A 14,148-nucleotide genomic window follows, 5' to 3' on the forward strand; every position below is an offset into this window, starting at 1 on the left:
TTTGGGTGAAAACAGCCAATGAACTGAATAATATGCTGTTAATTGCTATATGATGTTGTATGTCATCACTACTATGGTTGCATCAATGGAATGTTATCATGGTGGGAATCTCCCATTTAATAATAATAGCGAATGAACCTTCAATGGAACCAGGCCAAGTGCAGCAGTGAGAGAACAAGAACTACCAGTGCAGCGGTGATGGAACAAGGACTGACATGCAACAACCTGACCCCACGCACACCGCCTCTCTGAAGGACCCTTACAAGAGATGAAATCCAGTCATGGACTAAATGAACTCAATGGACATTCCACAGGCATTCTACAGGGGTGTTCCATAGACTAGTGGAATGATAAATGAAAATCTGTATAGATATATATATATTGTTAAAGGATGAGAAGATGGATAGGGATTATTGAATTTGTACTGAATAGTATGGGACCTGAGCATGATGTCAATGATATGGAATAAGGGGTGGATACTGTCATGGTTTCAGCTGGGATAGAGTTAATTGTCTTCACTCTAGCTGGTATAGTGCTGTGCTTTGAAATTAGCAGGGAAAAAAAATCCTGTTGAGATAACACACAGATGTTTAGGCTGTTGCTGGGTAGCGCTTATACTAGTCAAGGACATGTCCAGCCTCCCATGCTCTGCTGGGTGCACAAGAAGCTGGGAGGGGAGGGGGCACAGCTAAGAGAGCGGATTCAAACTGACCAAAGGGATATTCCATATCATGTAACGTCATGCCCAGTATGCTACCTGGGAGGGGCTGGCCGGGGGAGGGAGGGAGCAATCGCGGCTCGGGGACGGGCAGCGTCGGTCAGCGGGTGGTGAGCGGCTGTATCGTTCGTGTTTTCTGCGTTTTTTTTCCTGTTTTCCCTTTCCTTCCTTTTCCCTTTTATTATATTAACATTATTGTCATTATTATCATAATCATTTATCATCATCATTTTATTGTAATCATTAAACTGTGCTTATCTCAACCCACAAGTTCTTTTGCTCGTCCGATTCTCTTCCCCATCCCACAGGGGTGGGGTGGGGGGGCGAGCGAGCGGCTGCGTGGTGTTCAGTTGCCAGCTGAGGCTGAACCACGACAGAGTGGAAACTAACACCTGAGAATTTTAACAAGGTAGTAAATAATGCTTAGGCCAGATAGGAGGGTATTAGTAATTAATGCCTCGTTGACAAGAACCTCCTAAAAGAATACAAATCAGTAGAACTTCAAGGACTGACAGTGGAAACATCCTGCCACAAAGAAGGTTGTGAAGGTAAGGGAAGGCCACAAGTCAGTCAGCAGTGATAAAAAGGAACATCTTGGCCCAGAAGGCGCTGAAGCACAGAAGCTAGGGGAAAGGTAATTCCAAAGGTAATTCTGGCAGAGGGAGATTGCGACCACCGACTCAGTTGAGGGACGAAAGGACTACCCCCCCAAGCATGTTCAGTGAATTAAAAAAAATCACACTGTAGCTTTAAATTTAAGCAAAGAAGATAGAGACCAATGGAAGAAGCGGATGCTCAGTCAGGTGAATTATTATGTATTAGATACCCATGGTGTGTTGACATTTATACATAAAAGTTAAAAATGAACCCCAGTAGGTCTGCACATTAGGCAGAAGAATCCCCCATGCATCCAGCACTGCAATAAAGAAAATGCCTGCTTCTTAATGCTACACTGGCATTAAGAGGTTTATTCCCAATTTCAGTGACAAGTTTGGTTTAGGAAAATATTTTAATTACACTTAATTTGTGAGGTCATTTATTTTTGTAAGAGCAAATGTCTTGCTGACATACTTGAAACAAAATTTCTTCTAATGCAGCAGGTTCCTACAGTTTTATTCATGAAGGGCCACAATAAAGAACATTTTTGTTTGTTTGTTTCCTGCATTCAGAGGTGGCATAGTTCATGCTTTAGGAACCCTTGATTCTTAGGGTCTACACCCAATTACAACACGTTGCAACATAATCACTATTTGTCTTTAAAGGTAAGCAATGACAGGCCACCAAGTTGGAGGAGAGGGCCAGAGATCTGTTGGAAGATACAAAAAATGGTGTATTATACATTATTAATTTTGTGCTACAGCAACCAGTTTTGCAAGTAGATAAAATCCATAAACATTCAAATTTCTTATAACGACAAGCTATTATTCATAGATTCATTTTCAGATTAATCAAATGCTAAATAGCTAATAAGGATAATGAAAAATAAGTTATTTGACACACCAAAAAAAGCCACAAAACATTTCATCGAGGGACCAGTTTAGAAAAAGGAATTACACAATATTAGCTCTGTATCAAAACGATGACAAGCTGTTCTTAAAAAAATCAGTGAATAAACAGATTTAAGACACACATTCTTAAACTTCTTCCATAATCATCACCACAGTAACTACAGTCATGGCATACAGTATTGAGCTTATTACAGGCATTAACTTGGGTCTCTATCCTACCCAAATGCTGACTGCAGAAAACTTAATTATCTTTCTTAAATCAGCTAACTGTAGGTTGGGGGAAGAATTAGAATGAAGCTGTTGGGTAAAGTAGGACTGAAGAAACCTCCTCTAGTCACAATAAAATGGATAAATAATTTCATTAGAAGTTACTAGCAGTGAAAGAGTAAACATTAGCATTTTGCATAGTGATGCACGACGACACCGATACAGAATTCATAAGCCCCTACCCAAAACACAAAGCAGTTATCAGTTCTCCCTGGGAGATTAGGGAATTAAAAATCAGTGGCAAGTGTCATTGTCTTTGCACAATTAAGAAATCAGTCATTTTAGCTTAGATTAAAGCAGTTCTCATGTAAACACATTCAAGTAACTTTACATTGGGAAAGTCAGTCACTTGAATTTAACAGCAAATGCTTTCACTTAAGTCTTGCCATGGGTACTACCCAATAACATGACTTTTTCTTAATTTCCAGACCAATAGCAGAATATTCACTGCCTACAACATTAATACAAATCTCAGCCTAAAGAGATTATCAACTTTAAATAGTGAATAGCTGCATTAGCTATCAACGTTATAAATGTAGTAATAGTAAGGCACTGAGAAAATTCAGCATTATATTAGGAGCTCTAACTACAGCTAACTATTCTATATATATATTTATAAATTTGAAGGGTCAGTGAAAAATAGTTCTTTAAAGTGAAGAGTGTTGCTTGTAGAAAAGTAGTAGAGCTTTAAAGGAGAAATCAGAGCCCTGCAATATTGATAATTTAAATACTGTAGTCAACACTGAAATCATCAGCAAGGGCAAGTGAAAAGAACTTAAACTGCTTACTATACTGTTGTGTTGTGGGTTTGGGGTTGTGTTTTTTTTCCTACAAAGGATTAAACCCCTCAGCATCATAACACTGTATGTTATTTTCTGTTTATGTACAGGTCTTGGATATGCATATTTGCATATCCATCAAAATAAGAAGCAGATGATCTTTAAGAAGTATTTAAGAGGATGACTAACCATTTCAAGTTATTGTGTGAAGTTATTTTATTGGACTATGGAAAAATGTACTTTCAGGGAACACCTGCATGAGTTTGTATTATAAACAGTTTTTTGCTTCAGAGATTAGTAAAACTGGTTTAAGCCAAGGAATTTCTTTAAACTGAACTGTCGAAAGCAACCTGTAGCTCAAGAATTCACACTGTATTCAGTGCTCACTCATGCCCCCCCCTTGCTAGAATGTTTTTTTTAGAATGCAAGATACCTAGCATCTTGGGAAAACAACACCCCCTTGTGAACTGGAGTAGTATTTGATAGCATTTACCAACACCTAGAAGTACTTTACAGATGTGAGAATTCAAAGAAAGAAGGTAATTATGTTGTTATACTTCAAAAAATTATATAACTGGAAGGACTGCCTGTGAATAGGCTTTGGCTTTGAGAAATTGCCTCTACAGACAAAAAAAAAAAAGCGTGCCTCAAACATTTGATTCCTCTTGTCCTGTATTAGCAGGGAGGTGAAAAATTATGGCAACAAGGAAGTCAAGACTAAGAATGAAGACTATCTTGGAATCTTACCACCACCACCACCACACCTTGCTTATCCTACAGACGATGTGTATTCATTTCTTTCTCTGATAATAAACTTCTTTATAAAAAACCCTGCTTCTAAATTGTTTCATTTATTGTACATGCAGCACAAATTGAAAATAAATGGGGAATTACATTCATCAAGATAGGACTTCATAGTGAGAACTTTTAGCAGGGACACAAGGTAGATCCTCCTCTCTTGAAAATGTTTGCAGAAAGCTTTATATCTGACCTGAACTAGATTCAGCAACATAAACACCTAATTATGTCTTCTATTTCCTGAGATTTTGCATAAATATAGGTATTGGTAATAAAGCTTTTTTTTCTTTTGGAAAGACACATACTTATTTGCAGAGGGACAGATTAAATTATCTAATTATCTTCTAGTACTTCAAATAAGGTTGAGTCTACTGAACTGAAGTGTAGAGAAAGGGAGAAAACAGAAACCCAGAAAGGGGGGGGGGGGGGGGAAATCAGGATCTCAGAAAGCAGGGTATCCCTCCCCTTATAAACAGGTGAGGCTTTCTGGAAATCTATCCTATAGTTAACAGAGCATACACAAGAACAGACACCTCTGCCTTTCACGGTGCATTGGGTGTATGTAGCAAGAGGTCAGGGACTGCCCTGTGCCTTCACAGCCAGTTCCAGCCTGCTCAGCAACAGATCCACAGCAGGCCAAAGATAAGCCAATCAGCAAAGCTGGTGGCACCTCTGAAAACGTATTGGAGAGGACACCAGAGGGAGAGGGGAGAAGAGAACAAAAAGAAGTGAAAAACAGAGGGAACACCAAGGTCAGAACAGAAAGAGCTCCATGGCAGAGCAGATGTTCCTGAAGGAACTGCAGCCTGTAGAGAACCCATGCCAGAACAGAGAAAAGGTGAGAAGGAATAAGCAGCAGAGAGAAGCTGCTATATGCTGACCATAACAACCCACACACACACATTGCATCATAGAAGGGACTGAGTGTAACTTGCAGACATAACAAGGGGCAAAGGGAAGAGTTTGGAGTGAAGCTGAGCCTGGGAAAAAGGGAAGGAAAAGTATTTTCCCTAAGTGTGTTCTCCGTAAGTCTTTTACTATTTGTTTTGTTTCTGTTTCCCAATACTTGAATCCGTAATTTTTTATATTTATACATATATAAATTGGCAATAAATTAAGTTAAATTCCCCAAATTAAGTCTATTTTGCCTGTAACAGTTAATTGGTAAGTGATCTCCCTGTCTTTATCTTGATCCACAAGCTTTCCTGCTCCTGTTCTTCCTATTTTCTCCCTCTGTCCTGCTGGGGGAGGGGGTGAAAGAGCATCTGGCTGAGAATTTGACTGCCAGCCAGGGCCAACCCACCACATCCCTGCTTCATATTTAAACTTGCTCCACCCCCACCCAAACATAGTCTCCCAGAATTGTGGTTAGAGGCCTCAGCATGGCTGACAACTAGGATGCTTGTTCACAGAAAAGAATCCTGTCCCAAGTCATTACCATTTAAAAATGTAATTTTCATCCAATATTGATACAGCTACATCTCTAGTCATATGAATTAAGTTTGCCTCATCAACCTCTCTATACAAACCAACACTGCTGTAACTGAGGGTAGGAATGAATCCACATAAACCAGATGAGAGATTGCTTGCCCTCTGTCTTATGGCTGACACCTAACAGTAAAGTATGTTTATACTGATAAAGGGGGGAACAGAAGATCAAGAGATGTGTAATTCACAAAACCTAATACCACCACCACCAAAAAACCAAGACAGTAGTCACTTGAGGTGCCCTCAGCAGTCAATGGAATAAGAGAGACTTCTATCTTAATTCACTTCTAGAAAAAGACTTTTCCTCAGTAGAGAGGCAACCCTCTGGTGTCTGAGGTCAGCCTTTGTGAATGCTCCCCCTACTCACATGATGTCAACTCTAAGTACCCAATGGTCTCCAGTTTCCAAACACCTATGTAGTCCCTAACTCGAAAAGCATTTAAGAGTCAGATTTTTTTTTTTAAAGTATTTGCACCACACAAGAGTTTTCTGTTAAGCTGGTTTTTTTCAAGATACTCCTGTCAACATATATTTTGACAGATGAGATCTCTTATAACTGCAGTTCCACTGATGGTAAACCAAACATTAACAAAACCTTGTGTCTTCTTTCAGCATTAAGACAAAGATCTGACTGCCCAAAATACATGAGATTAAGGAACAGGATGGGCAAACAACCATCCAGAATCATACAGATGTAGCTGACTGTCTTTTGAGTACAAGATGGGTTAACCAACCTACATCCTCCAAGTCTTATTTTCATTATTTGTATCATTCCTAGAAAATTCAAAAAAAAAAAAAAAAGACACCTTACTCTCCAAACATTTTACAATTCAAGTTGAAGACCAAAGATAAGTTACAGATATACAGAAGAACAGACAAAACACTCATCAGTATGATAATTACCTAAGCATACCAGAAACCTAAGCACTGTACTGAATTTTAGTAGACATTATGTTTGACACAGCATTTGAAAAAGGATATCAAGAAAACATAAACGTGTTGTGGGCCAAAAAAATTTTACTGATTTTTGGGGAATTTCAATTTAATTTGTCAACTACAAAATTTCTAATTATCAATTCTTACTGAAATTAAAAAAAAACACCATACCAACACACCACCAAAAACCAAACATGTTCATTCAGTCTCAGAAATCACAAAAATCACAGAATGGTTGAGGTTGGAAGGGACCTCTGGAAGTCATCAGGTTCAATACCCCTGCTCAAGCAAGGCCACCTAGAGCCAGTTGCCCAGTACTATGTCCAGACAGATTGTGAGTATCTCCAAGAAGGGAGACTCCACCACCTCTCTGGGCAACCTGTTCCAGTGCTTGGTCACTCTAACACTAAAAAAGTGTTTCTTGATGTTCAGACAGAACCTCCTGCATTTCACTGTGCCCCCATTGCCTCTTGTCCTGCTACTGGGCACCACTGGAAAGAGCCTGGCTCTGTCTTCATTACAGCCTCTCTTCAGGTATTTATATACAAGATTTCCCCTGAGCCTTCTCTTCTCTACACCAAACATTCCCAGCTCTCTCAGCCTTTCCTCAGATGTGAGATGCTCCGGTCTCTTCATCATCTTCATGGCCCTTCACTGGACTCTCTCCAGTATGCCCATGTCTCTCGTACTGTGGAACCCAGAACTGGACATGATACTCCAGGTGTGGCCTCACCAGTACTGAATATAAGGGAAGGATCACCTCCCTCCACCTGCTGGCAATGCTTTGTTTGCCTAATGCACCCCAGGATACCATTAGTCACCTTTTCCACAAGGGCACATTGCCGGCTCATGTTCAACCTAGTGTCCACCAGGACCCCCAGGGCCTTTTCTTCAAAGCTGCTTTCCTGATGGGTGGCCCCCAGCATATACTGGTGCATGGGGTTGTTTCTCCCCAGGTGCAAGACTCAACACTTCCCCTTACTGAACTGCAAGAGGTTCCTGTCAGCCCATTTCTCCAGCCTGTCCAGGTCCCTCTAGTTGGCAGCACAACCCTCTAGTGTATCAGTCGCTCCTCCCTTGCTGAGGGTATGCCCCACCCCATCATCCAGATCATTAATGAAGATGTTGAACAGGACTGGACCCAGTATTGACCCCTGGGGTACACCGCTAGTTACCAGCCTCCAACTAGACTTCGTATCACTGATCACCACCCTCTGGGCCCTGCCATTCTGCCAGTTTTCAATCCACCTCATCATCCCTTGCCTCTGCAAAACCTCTCCTGCCCCCTGTTCATTCTCCAATCCCATCACCACATATAAAACAGTCTCTTAGATGGGGCAAAAGGTGGTGCAGGAAATTGGGGTCAGCATGTGGTGGTTCCTCTACTGGTAGCAGTCCCTTTAAAGTCAGACCTCTCAGCCCCTGCTCAGGCTACCACTTGAGCTCCAGCTCTCCTCCTGTTCCAGCATGGTCTTCTGACTCCTCTTTCCTCTGCTCTGGTGTTGTTTCTTCTTTTTTTGTTTTTCCCCCCTCCAGCATTTACCATTCTTTTAGTTGTTGGGTGGTTGTGGTTTTTTTGTTTGGTTGCTGGGGTTTGGTGGATTTTTTGTTTGTTTTTGTTGTTGTTTTGTCATGTCCCTCCCCGGCACCACAAAGTTCACCAATTAGCCCATCTTTGGCCTGCGATGGGATTATTGCTGATCTAGCTGGAGCCAACTGTAACCAGTACAGGGCAGTCAACAACTTTCTCCCACAGAGGTCACTAAAAGCTAACATTACCAAAAAAAGACTATAAAAAACTACCTGTAAATGTTCACAGTATACTGTCAGTAGCTCTTATTTTACAGATAGATCTCCAAGAAAATCCCATCATAAAAGGTAATTTAACAACACATCTCAACCACCTTGCAATAATTGCAAATACTAGAATGCAATTAGGTAACACTTAAATCTAATATAGTCACCACAGTTAACGACAACAATTTGTGGAACCATTACAGCTTGTTGAAATACATACAATAAAGTTTCCAAGCAAGCAAGTCAAACAAGGCCTTGCATAACATGGATTTACAGCAGTTTTACAACGTACATTACACAAAAGAAATATAAAAAGGCCATCTCCAATTGTAGAAACATTCTCAACCTCTCTGGTAGCCAAATCAATTCACCTAAATTCTGCATGCCATCACCAAATTCACATTTTAGATTAAGACAAAAAGTTAAATCCAACCACTGTCACATGGTGAAAACAGTAATAAGTACTGCATATTATTCAAATTATTTCACCGTTACTTGAAAGTTACTTTAGTGATCCCAGGCCCATTCTTCGTTGTTCATAGATAAAATACAAATTAGTGAACTAATTTGTTAATTAGTTAACAATAGTTATGAGTAACCGAGTTCTGCACAAATCCACTGACACATCAAGTTACGGACATTTGCTCAGTCTTTTCCATCTAGAAGTAGTACAGTTGGCTTGGGAGCCATGACATGAATACACATTCCAAAATGCAAGTTGGATGACTCCACTCAAGTTCTACATTGTGGTAAACTCAATACTATTAATTGTTTTCTCCTCCAGTTAATTAACACTTTTTAATGGGGATGGAAAAAGCAGGAGAAAAACCAAACAGATTAAAGAAATTCTTAATAGATGATACTTAATTCTAGCATTAAAATGCAGTAACTACTTCTATCTCAAAAAAAAACCACAACCAACAACAACAAAAAAAACCAACTATGATTATGCTATGCCAGTGCTTCTCCACTAGAAACTTCCAAAGCAAAATAGCCAAAGAGTTAGGACGTTACTTTAGGGCACTGCTAAGTCATGGCTATCAATGTGTACGTGCTTTGAATAAAGACTGTGTTTTTAAATATAATACTTGAAAAATGAAACATCTACTATGAGTTATAGTAACATATGTTTAGAAAGCATCACATCCTTTGCACCTTGAGCATTCATCCTTAATTTAAAACCTAGATACGCTATTCCCCAGCAGATCATTTTAGAAATGCCCAAGAAAATAAAATGTTAATTTGGCTTTATGTCATTTAAGAAAAAAAAAAAAAAACAACAGAAAACCAAAACTATTTTAATTGAAGCCAGAAGGGGGTACTCTGAATAACTGAGGTTGAGAGGTGCTGAACTGAACATTTGCCTCGTGTTAGGAGAGGTCAGAAACATGCTGTCTTGTAGTTCGGTATCACACTTCAGTTCACGATGCCATACTTTTTTTTTAAAAGGCACTCCTTTTAACAACGAGGCTTCCCTTTGTGCTATCATCACAAGGACAAGTTAATCTGTGACAGAAAACTAACACCACAAAGAGACCCGGGAAGTGTTAACTCCAGTTTTATATCCTGTGATCTGCAAACTATTTAAGATACTGACAAGGAGATACAGAGAAAGCCAAGAAACCCCCCAAAAAACTTATAGTATGGTTTTTCAGTACACAATGCCTATTCTAACATAATTAGTTTAGGTCTTTTTAATAAGACTGTGCCGAGTTGATACCTTATATTGAAATACATCCTAAAATGAAAGAAACGGCACTAGATAATTTCACAAGCACAATACAGTATTTAATCTCCGCCGTCACTTTTGTGCACCAGCCCCCCCGCAGCCCCGAGATACGCGCATTCCAATCAAGCCTCTCTCAGCAGGGCTCAGCCAATTCACCCCCTCCCTCCAGGCCTTCCTAGATTTTCAAATCCTCTCTGATTTTAGGTTTCATTTTGTTGTAAACAGCAAAACGAAAGGAGAAAGCCTCCAAAGCAAGGATCCTTACCCTTGAAATCCCACCATGCGCGCAATAAGGAGGGTGAATTGGTTTTCCTTTTTTTTTTTTTAATGGGAGATGAAGGGGAAGAAACAAAAGCCTAAATGAAAGAGAGGCTAAGCGACGGAAACAGAGGGAGAAAGAGCATAGCCTGGTGAAGGAGCAGGGCGAACGTCAGCCATGTTTGTGTTGGTCCAGTATTTACAAACCTGCAGCTGCAGCACCGTTCTGAGTCTGGGAGAGAGAGAGAAAAAAGGGAGGGAGAAAGAAAGGAGAGGAGGGAGGAGAAAGAGGGAATCTAGGGAGGAGGAGGAGAAAGCGGCGGCGGCAGCAGTAGACAAAGGAACCGAGCAGAGCGCGCGCGCGCGCACACACACTCTCTCACACTCTGGGTGTCCCAGACAGCGGTAGTGGCGTGTGCAACCCCAGCGCTGCCAGCCCGGCGCGTTAGCAACTCCCCCAGCTCCAGCCTTAGGCTACCGCAGCGCAGCCGCACCCCGCCACCACCCTCGCATTCCCTTCGCCCCATTTTCTCGTGGGGAGAGGGGACGGACGACAGGGTAGAGGCATGCCCCCTCCCAACATGCGCTATCGACAGAGAGGCTTATCTGCCGGGAGCCCCTCAGCGGGCCCCAGCCCACAATACAATAGCTCCACAGAGAGGAAGGGGGATGTACAGCTGCGACCCCTCCAGAAAGGGGGGTAGGTGGGTGTGGAGAATACCAAGAGGGGCCGTGCTAAAGGAAGGCAGCAGTCCCCCGGAGCCCGGAAGAGCAGGGGTTGCCCAGGAGCTGGGGCGCTACGTGGGAAGAGAACATAGAAACGGCAACACGAGCCCAAGGGCCCCCACTCTCGCCCGCCTCTCGCAGCTTCCGGGCGGGCCACTGAGGCAGGCAATGAAGAAAAGGTAACAGAGACGGAACACCGCAAGTATATAAATAACGTCAGCCTCGGGGGAGAGGAGGTAAAGCTAGGAGCAGCAGTTCCAAGCTCATTCCACAGCGACTCCCTCCGGCTCTGTCAAGTACTAATCTAGGCTAAGTCAGGCCAAGGGCGGCGCGACTGGCTATATTTTCCTGCTTCTCCCCCCCCCGGGCATTCGCTACTCACTTACCTACTGGGGGGGATAGGCGCCTGGGAGTACCAGGAGGACGGCCTAGGAACGTTAGCACTGCAGCCGCAGCAGTCCTCCTATCTCACTAGGCTACTCAGATTCTCTGCTGTAGTAGTAAGGACAGCTGCTCCTCTTGTCTCGTTTGTCCCCCTCCACCGTCACCACTGCTGCCTCCTGTTCGCCTCTGCCACATTTGGAACGTCCCCTCCGTACACGAACTCCGCCGCCAGGATAGCGACCTCCTCACCTTCCTGCCAAATAGTGAGCTACCCGCATCGAGACGTTCAAAACACAGGGCCGGACACCGCCCTCCTCTCCTCCACCAACGCGCAGGCGCACTGCAAATTCCGAACTGCGACAAGAGCACAGGAAGCAATCATCCACCCAGTCCACCACTATTCTCTAGCGCGTAGTCGCGCCCGTAGTTGTGCCGTCCCTCCTCCTCCACTGCTGTCTGTCGGCGGTCGTAGCGGAGGGTGGCGCGGGCTTGTCTGCAGCTGGTTGTCTGTTGGCCCTTCTCCAAACGCACGCCAGTAGGCCCTGGGGCGGTGAATATCCGCCTTTCTTCTCCCGTCCGTCGGCCCACCGTGTTGAGTCCAGTGCTGCCTCGCGGGGTGGCCACAGTGATTTGACAGCGGTACCGCCTCCCTAAACAGGCCTTGGGAGCCAGCGGCTCTCCGCTGCCCCCTTGCAATCATAGGAAAGAAAATGTGTAAGCCATCATAAGAAAGAAAAATCAGCTATGGATATCCTGTGTTACAAATTCGGCCCGTGCTGACTGAGGAGAGAAGCTAAGACAAAGTATAGATTTACAAAGGTAAATATTTACTCATGTGCATGATATGTCTCAGCCAAACTGGGTGCACCCAAGGGATTTTTCTTTAGAGGTTTTATACCTTTCACGACAAGGGTATGATATGAATCATCCAATTACCTACTAATGCATATTTCTAATTATCCAATCATAAACGTGGTACAGCATAGTAACATACATTACAAAAATATATTATGTAGGCCTTGCAGCATCATTATCTGTCAGCATCCTCGTGGTTTATCTGTTAATCCAGATGTTTCCGTCATCAACTTCTGCAAAGTTATTAGGCATCAGCAATTCATGTTTCTCTTAGATATGGATCCTTCTGTTAAGGAAACCTCTGTTCTTGCAAAAATTATCTTAGTTGATCACTTGCCCTTAATAGCGGTCTTGGGTCTCCAGATAATGATGCAGCAATTATATGCTAATAATGTTCTTAGCTCCTAATGAATATGTGGTCTCAATAATTTATATCATGCCCACTAGAAATGAAAATAAAGATTTAGACAAAATGATAAAAATAAGATGCGCTGTCACCAAATCAGTGTCTATCACATTTTCTACATTATTCAAGGATATAACTTCAAGCACTGTTCATAGCTTTAGATTGACAAAGAATAAAATGGAAAACATCAGTAAGATTATGTTCTTCTCTATCAAATCAAGTAATTGGTTTAAAAATCAAAACAAGTGAGCAGCTGAGGCACAGTCTGCCTTAACAAATCTAATGGGTATTTTTTTCAAAGTAGCCATTGGCAGGTATAGCATGACATGATATGACATTTTTCTGTTGCAACATCATAAGACAAAGAAACTTCAGTGCATGAAGACAGCCACGAAGAGTTCTTTATTTGAGTCAAGAAGGGTTTGATTGAAGGCCATCATATTGTGAAACCAAAATGCAACTTAACCTAAATAATATCCTGAACATTTTCCTTTTTGTTTGGGTTGTTTTTTTGGTTTTGGTTTGGTTTGGGTTTTTTAAGTGCTTTTGTCACCTGATGCTACAAGGACAGTGTCCTGGTTTCAGCTGGGATAGAGTTAATTTTCTTCATTGTAGCTAGTATGGGGCTACGTTTTGGATTTATGCTGAAAACACTGTTGCTAAGTAGTGCTCACACTAGTCAAGGACTTTTTCAGCTTCCCATGCTGTGTCAGGTGTACAAGAAGCTGGGAGGGGACACAGCCAGGACAGCTGACCCAAACTGACCAAAGGGATATTCCATACCATATGACGTCATGCTCAGTATATAAAGCTGGGGAAGAAGAAAGAATGGGGGGGGGAACATTTGGAGTGATGGCATTTGTCTTCCCAAGTAACCATTACACGTGATGGAGCCCTGCTTTCCTGGAGATGGCTGAACACCTGCCTGCCGATGGGAAGTAGCGAATGAATTCCTTGTTTTGCTTTGCTTCTTGTGCAGCTTTTGGTTTACCTATTAAACTGTCTTTATCTCAACTCATGAGTTTCCTCACTTTTACTCTTCCGATTCTCTCCACCATCCAACCAGGGGGGAGTGAGCAAGCGGCTGCGTGGTGCTTAGTTGCTGATGGGCTAAACCACGACAGACAGATAGGCTCTTTTAGGGATCCTTGGCAAAATGATGATGACGCTAACTTGTAGTTTCAATTAAAGCTTTATTTTAAAATAGATTTTTATGATTAGCATAGCATAGAATATTACGATCAGAGTAGCACAGGATTTTTAATAAGCAGAATCAGTGTAGCACAATTTTATAAGTAGCATAGCACAGAATTTTATAGCACAGCTTAGGGCTTCTAATCACCTGGACCCTCTGCAGATCATGTCAAATCTTAATACGTGACTTACCATATCAATATAACAATCATAATCTAGACTTGAAATACATTAAAGAATATGAGTCACTCAATCCTCGGAAGAAGCAGAAGACAGTGGAGGCATCCCTGACCACCAGAGGATCA

At 42.1% G+C, this 14,148-nt stretch overlaps 1 protein-coding gene across 7 annotated transcripts in view; it reads right to left on the minus strand.

Annotated features, from left to right (window-relative positions):
• Positions 1–12,146, minus strand: part of LOC142049258 (spindlin-Z-like) — a 133,086-nt gene extending 120,940 nt beyond the window's left edge. For 2 of the 7 annotated variants that reach the window (XM_075076756.1, XM_075076757.1), the window contains exon 1: positions 11,391–12,146. The gene's annotated coding sequence lies outside the window, so the exon portion shown is untranslated. The other 5 variants (XM_075076761.1, XM_075076762.1, XM_075076760.1 and 2 more) reach the window with 4 other exon arrangements.
• Between the last annotated feature and the right edge of the window lie 2,002 nt (positions 12,147–14,148).

The sequence above is a fragment of the Phalacrocorax aristotelis genome, chromosome W, assembly GCF_949628215.1.
Source record: "Phalacrocorax aristotelis chromosome W, bGulAri2.1, whole genome shotgun sequence".
NCBI lineage: Eukaryota > Metazoa > Chordata > Aves > Suliformes > Phalacrocoracidae > Phalacrocorax > Phalacrocorax aristotelis.